This window comes from Cynara cardunculus (assembly GCF_001531365.2).
Source record: "Cynara cardunculus var. scolymus isolate 2C chromosome LG 17, CcrdV1, whole genome shotgun sequence".
NCBI classification, from domain to species: domain Eukaryota; kingdom Viridiplantae; phylum Streptophyta; class Magnoliopsida; order Asterales; family Asteraceae; genus Cynara; species Cynara cardunculus.
The window spans coordinates 18,394,099-18,401,782 of record NC_037544.1 but is presented as its reverse complement, the minus strand read 5'-3'; positions in this window follow the sequence as shown (position 1 = coordinate 18,401,782).

The window sequence follows — 7,684 nt, the reverse complement described above, 5'->3', positions numbered from 1 at the left end:
TATATGTCGTGGTTCCTGACATTTATAACATACTCGGGACTATGTATTGCAATTTCCTTAATGTATTTTGTGACATCATGTGCATGCCTTATCAACAAATTTTGAGACTGGTCGATTCAAACTTCCATAAACCTCGGTCTACGGAAATCAGTCATTGTAGCTTCTCCCTTTCTTTTCTCTCCAACCCTTTCTTGTGGTTGTCGATTGATGTCTTGTTCTAGTATTTCAGCAGCGTTAGCTGCTGGTTGAAATGTTGTTGGATTCTTGATATCACATACTTCCGGAGATTAGACTCTAAACCCCATATGTACTTTCTCACTTTACTATTTTTTGATATAATGTAGGCTTCAGCAAACCAGGATTGTTCCATGAAGACTTCCGTGTATTGACGAACTGTCATATTCCCTTGTTTTAGACGAAGGAAATCATCTTCTTACTTTCGTACTGCCGCTTCCGAACAATATTGCATTTTAAAGTTGATCAAAAATTCATCCCACAACATGGTTTTCAGAATATTTGGGTCCGATCTTAAAAGAACTTCCCACCAGTATAAAGCACTTGACCTTAATCGGAATACAACAAACATAACTTTGTCTTCTTTTGCTCTTTTACTGATTTGCAAACTTAACTCAATTTCTTTAAGCCAACACATGGCTTTAAGAGGGTCACGCTCCCCAAAAAATTTTGGAGGTTTACAGGCAAGAAACTTTTTGATATCCCCTCCTTTATGAACTGAAGACGAAGTAAGGGGTATAGATGTACCAGTTACCGGTGTACTAGCTCCGGCTTCTTCCTGATGTTCAGGATCCCTTATTATTTCTTGGTTATTTGGAACCGAACGTCCCACCAAATTTACCAAACTTTATGGAATTTTCCGAACTCAGCTGCTAGCATTTCCTGAGTAATAAATCCGGGGTCAGGAACATTGTGTCCACCCCTTGCTCTTTTTCTGCCACGGCCAGACATTGAACTTTCTTGGCCCGACAATTCCTGTTCCATATGAGTTTCTTGTCTAGTACTTCTACCTCTTCCTCGACCCCTGCTGCGACTTCGCGTTTCTATTGTCATCACATTTTTCGGGTCCTCTTCTTGGGTTACGTTCCTTCTTCCCCGACCTCTTCCATAACCGGTAGAGGTCCTTTCTGATTGGTTAGTACTATCTGCCATTTCTCTGTGTATATCTCTTTCTGTCACATTTAAACACATATGATTATTCACATAATCAAAACATAATAACACGTTTATCCTCAAGTCTATCCTCAACTCAAGATTATATCAGTCATATATAATCTATCTTTCTCATAATAGGTTCAGCTATAACATATTCCCATGTTCATAGTCCCAGTGAAACCTATTATCATAACTTCTGAAATGTCCAAATCATACAAAATCAGAAACAATCTTCAAGATGAAGATCAAGAACAAGAGTAGAGAGAAATTGTCACCAAATCTTCAATGTATTTCTTGAGAGAATTTCTTACAAAGATGACAGCTCTAATCTGATTAATTGCTGAACTAATTATAATTAGAAAGCTAATCACTATTTATACTAAGAAAACAGTAAATGCCTAACTATTACAAAGCAATATAAAAGGAGAACTTGAATACAACATTAACGCACATACTTGAACCCAACAACTTCAACACCTCTAGTTTAAGTCTAAGTATTTCGCAAAAACCCAGATCCTTTAAACTAAGGCTTTGATACCAACTGTAACAGCCCACAATTTCCACATACAGATAATCCACATAATCATATTCATAACAAAAAATGTAATATTGTTTACAAAACATGGGCTAACAAAAACTTTGTTTAATACATTTATGTGCATGTAAATATCATCGTTCACACTTTTCCTTTGCCTTTATCTTGCAATGTATGATGACCTGCAAAACAGGTTAGTCCAACAACTAAGCATTAGACCCAAAAGGTCTAATGAGTGCACAAATATTATGCCAATAATTTACATTCCAAACTAACAGTTTAGAATCAAACCTGTACCGACATAAACATTTTTAATCTATATTTACTATAGATTATTTTTCCTTTCTTGCGGTTACACAGTCATTACATCACTCTCGCGGTTACACCGCCATTACATCTCTCTCGCGGTTACACCGCCATTACATCTCTCTCTCTCTCTCTCGCGGTTACACCGCCATTACATCTCTCTCTCTCTCTCTCGCGGTTACACCGCCATTACATCTCTCTCTCTCTCTCTCGCGGTTACACCGCCATTACATCTCTCTCGCTGTTACACCGCCATTACATCTCTCTCGCGGCTACACCGCCATTACATCTCTGATAATGGAACTTTATCAAATTTAGTCAGATATGGAATCTGGTCATCACTATCCGGATTTCAAATCCGGACAATGACTTAGAAAACAAAATGGTAATCCGAACATAGCTTGAGCGATTTAGGCAAACAACTAACTCAACCAATTTAGACATAGCCGGACATCCCTTGGCCGGTTTAAGGGAAATCTGGTTGATACTCAAGCGGTTTAAAGAGAATTCGGTTGCCTCTTGGGTGGTTTAAGAAGAAACTCGGACACCCCTTGTCCGATTTAGGGTCGAATCCAGACATCACTCGACCGGTTTAAAGGAAATCTGGTCAACACTTATCGGGTTTAGGTTGAATCCGGACAACACCCGTCCGGTTTAACATTTAATCCGGTCAATACTTGTACAAAGGAATTCAGTACAAATTAATCTACAAACAATGTATAAATCAATCTTAATATACAAAGTAATCTACACTCACCTTTGAAAGAAGTTAGCCGGTCTAAAGCCTGCAATTTATCTTCAGTCTTTTCTCACAAAAGTTTTGATCTAAAGAAAAATTCAACCTTTTTCCTTTCATATGCAATTGCTATTTATAGCAAGTGCATAAACTGCCTTTCTAAAAACACACTCACACACACACACATCCCTATCATATATATATATATACACTATTATATATGCATATAAACTTATTCCAAATTCTTAAATCAAAATTTGTAACCCGAATATTACAGGAAACAAATTACATTTTTCCTTTTCCCTTAATATCATTATATTCTGTATTTCCTGCAACACATATTTGAAAATACAAAATGAGGGTTAGCCCTGAAAGTCTAGTGAGATTCCTTTTTTCATGTAATTGCAGGGTGAATATCACCAAAAAATTATTCAAATGAAGTCATTTCACATAATGAAGTGTAAATCCACATTCTGTTTGTGTCCATTAGACCTCTTGCTCCAAATACAAGACTTAGAAAATATTTTAAAAGATAGCAGGACCAGAGTTCATCTGGTTCCTCTACCAGAGCTTCTGGTTACGCCAACCAGAACCTATTACTCAAGTAAAATCCTTATAAATGTTCATAGACTAACACCATAGATGGTAAAATAGTTTTCCCAAGTATAAAAACATATATTAAAGTCATCTTGTGTGACCAGCGCTCTGGTTTCACTAGCCAGAGCCTCTGGCTCAAAATTTAAGACCAAGCAGAGGCCTTCTGGTCCAACGCCTAGGCCAGCCAGAGCCTCTCTGTTCTGTCTTTATTTATATAAAAAGTTTCTAAATATGAAATCTTTAAAATATCTTTTAGAATATGATTTTGACACAGAGCTCTATAAGTCCCAATTTAATCAATCTTCATGTAAATCTGCAACAACATCAATGGGAGAAATGATATTTCATGTTAGAACATGTAGGAGAAGAGAGAGAGAGAAAGTCAATGCATCCAATCTTGGTCAAATTTCACTATTATGTAATTGATATTACAATTAGAATCCTACTAAAAATACAAGGGACTCACCCTTTATATAGGCTCAAACACCTTAGACAAAGTCAAAGTCAAACTATCTAAGAAAAGTCAAACACGATGACTTTTACACAATTATAGACAAAATTAACTTTCAAGACGAATACAATTTTACACTGATTTTCAGTCCTAACATTCTCCCCCTTTGTATTCAGACTTGAAAGAATTTCCGCGCTTTGAGTCTCGTTTGAACTTTGATGCTTTAAGCACACTATGTCTTCTTCAAAAACAATCTTCAACTTGAAACTTCAGACAATTATTTGTTGAGAAAGATCTTCTAACATTCTCCCTCTCGAATGTAGAACGCGATGATCTTCTCTTTTGACAATGTATATCAGAAACAACAAAAATCTTCAGAAACAATGTACAAGATGTGATCTTCAAAGAATCTTCAGACAACAAGTCACAAACTTTCTCTTTGATAAGAAAACTTTGTTAGTAAACTTTTGAAACGATGATCTTCTCATTCAAAAACTCTCAGACGTTTTAGCACAGGAATAATCTTTCTGTAATTATCTCCAGTCGCACTCCTTTTGAGTCTTTTGCCGACTTGATGTTACTCCCCCTTGATTTTTATAATAAATTCCCCTTATAATGATCAGAATTGGACATTTCATTCATTATTACATACTCCCCTTATGATGAAATGATAATCATTACATCATACACAAGAATTAATGAAATTTTCCGTGAAAGCCGTCAATTCATAAAATAGTAAGTAGATCTTTTCAAATCCACTTGTTTAATCTTTTTAGATTAAGGGAATGCATCCAATCTTGGTCAAACTTCACTATTACGTAATTGATATTACAATTAGAATCTTACTAACAATACAAGGGACTCACCCTTTATATAGGGTCAAACACCTTAGACAAAGTCAAAGTCAAACTATCTAAGAAAAGTCAAACACGATGACTTTTACACAATTATAGACAAAATTAACTTTCAAAACGAATACAATTTTACACTGATTTTCAGTCCTAACAAGCTCCTATCTAATAGATACATAGCCTCTAGTTTAAGTAAAACATTAGTAAAAGACTTGTATCAATATTGAATCATCATCGAGACCCTTCTGGTTCTATTATAAGGACCAATTAGAGCCCCTCTGGTTCCTAATAAAACAAACTCTTTGTTCCAAAACAGAGTTTATCCATAACCATTGGCCATAGGCCAAGTTTTTCGCTTCTTAATAACATCAATACGGCCAAATTTTGATATTGAGTTGTTACAATCTGCTTTGATACCAACTGATAATCCCAGATTAATCATTCAATCAACATATTATCAATAGAATTTTTTTTTGGTTATTTTGAGGGATTTTTAAGTTATTTTTGGCAGTAAAAAGACTTTCTGGTTGATTTTGAGAGACTATTTCGGTTTTTTGATTGATTTTTAAGAGACATTCGGGTTTTCTATCGATTTTGAGGGACTTATTCGGGGTTTTTTTTAGTAGATTTCGTAAAATTTCTCAATTTTTAGGATGTGATTCTCGATATCCTTTACCTCTTTTCTAGGTTTCTAATTTTGTTTCTTTATGCATCTAGGATTTATTATTAAATAGAATGTTTTGTAAATTAAAATTAACTAACCAAATTGAAAGAGCCTTGATTAACTAAACAAATTTCTTCATCGCTCAATTTGTCTTCCGATTTTATCTTCATTATTGACCGAGTTCTTCATTCATCACTCAACACATCTTGAATTAATCTAAATCGGAAGCTACCTTAACCGATGTGACATCCGGAAATTTAAATACCAGGTTAGTAGCTAGATAGCACTTTAGAAATATTATTAACATTCAAGTAGAGCGATTAGAGCTTAAGTAGTTAGAAATCCCGGCAGGTTGTGTAGAAAACACTATTTCGACCCGTAATGAACCGGATCGTCTTATAAAATGCCAAACACTTCAAATAATTTTTAAAACTTGCATAAAATATAGAGTCTACGTATTTTAAATACTTTTTTTTACTTAAAATTATATTTAAGAAATTTATTTATCTCATAAAATAGGAATTTGGGTTTTTTTCTCAATATCTCACAAAAGTACCCAACTAATTAAATTATGGGCTAAGTTTTTACAAAAAAAAAAATTGAAGGGAGGCCCATAGGCCCACCACATGGCCGCCCCCCTCCTCTACATATAAATACTTTTGAAAATTCAAAACACTCATTTCTCATTTATCTCTCAACCTTTCACCTCCTTACTCTCCCTCACTTTTCATCTCCTTACTCTCTCCCTCCATCTTCTTCTTCAAGCAAAATTCAGCCTTTCATAGAAAAGAAAAGGGAATTCAAGAAACAAAACTTGAAGAAATCATCTTCTTTTAATCAAAGGTAAGAACTTGTTAGTATTTTGGTTTCATTTTATGCACTTTTAGKGCCATTTTCTTGTCATTTTCATACTTTTAAGATTGCAAAGGAGAGGTGTTCTTCATTCTAAGTTCTAAGGGTAGAATTTACACCAAAGACATGAAAAATATTCTTAATATGGTGAAAATTCGTGACCAAACCAACTAGAGCTTTTGAAAAGCAAGAAAACCCCTTCATTTCCTGCATTTTTGTGTCTCTTATGGAATCTGAGTTCTCTTTCATTTTTGTTACAAAGAATAGTGTATTTTATATATTCTTACTTTAATATTGAATAGTAGAGTGATCTTCTTCCATAAAATCGTCTTTTTTGAAAATTTTGATGCATAAAAATCCATTTTTGTAGAAAAGAATGACTTTTTTCTGGACAGATTCATTGCATGAGTTTGGAACGACCATATCTGGTTGTGTATTAACCCAATAAGCATGAATATTTTTCCTCAATAATATTTAGCATATTAGCTTTCAAACCCAGGTGGAATCATGAGAAAATATGACTTTATGACCTCACAACACCCAAAACAAATTTGGTATGCAACAGTGGTCGGTCAAAAATTTTGTGTCTCATTGTTCATCTATAACTCTTAGAAGACACATAAAAAATCATGAAAATTTTCCTCTGGAGTATAACCTAAAGTGTTAGATTTCAAAAGAGTCTAACCCCACCCAAAAACATGGTGATTTAGTGGTTCAACCGATTTTTACAAAATAAGTGTGCAATCTGTCCAGACTTGACAGATTTCCACATGCATGTTCAAACAACCATAACTCCCAAAATATACATCCAAATATAGTGATTCTTTTTGGAAAAGCTATATTTATGTGTTAGATTTAAAATGATTCATGAACCACTGGAAAATAATAAGTATAACTCCTTCAAAAGGGTGTAATATTAAGAAGGGGTTTTCTGTTTTGAAAGCTATAATCACTGTTTTGGTAAAAACAAATTTGAGACCCTTCCACTTATCCAAAAATCTTGATTTTTGGTCATAATGATCCTAACTCAGTATAATAAAACATATAAATTTTTTTGGAAAATATACATCTTGGATGAGGGTGAACCATTGACATTTTTGAGTCACAAAGATTCTGTCAGCATGCATGATTTCCTAAAATCACTAAAGATTGGATTCTTAAACCATAAACCCCATAATAAGCATATAAATTACTTAAAACTTGTTTTTTTTATTCTTAAGAACATAAAGAGGCATTTATAAGACGTATAGGTAGAATAGTAATCTTAACCTTTAAGAGTTTGACAACCGTTTGTTTTCAATAGGATTCACTAAAAGGACTTTACCAAGACATACCATTTGATCACTCAACCATCTTCTCCGTGAAAGAAAATGTGAGTATTCACGGACCCTTTTTTTTAAATCCATTGTTATTTGAGGGAAAAGCACGTATAAAAGTAGTTGATGTTTGTATGAAATATACAATGTGTTTAAATCATGGATACAAATTGATTATATGAAAAATGCATTGAAATGAAATTGTG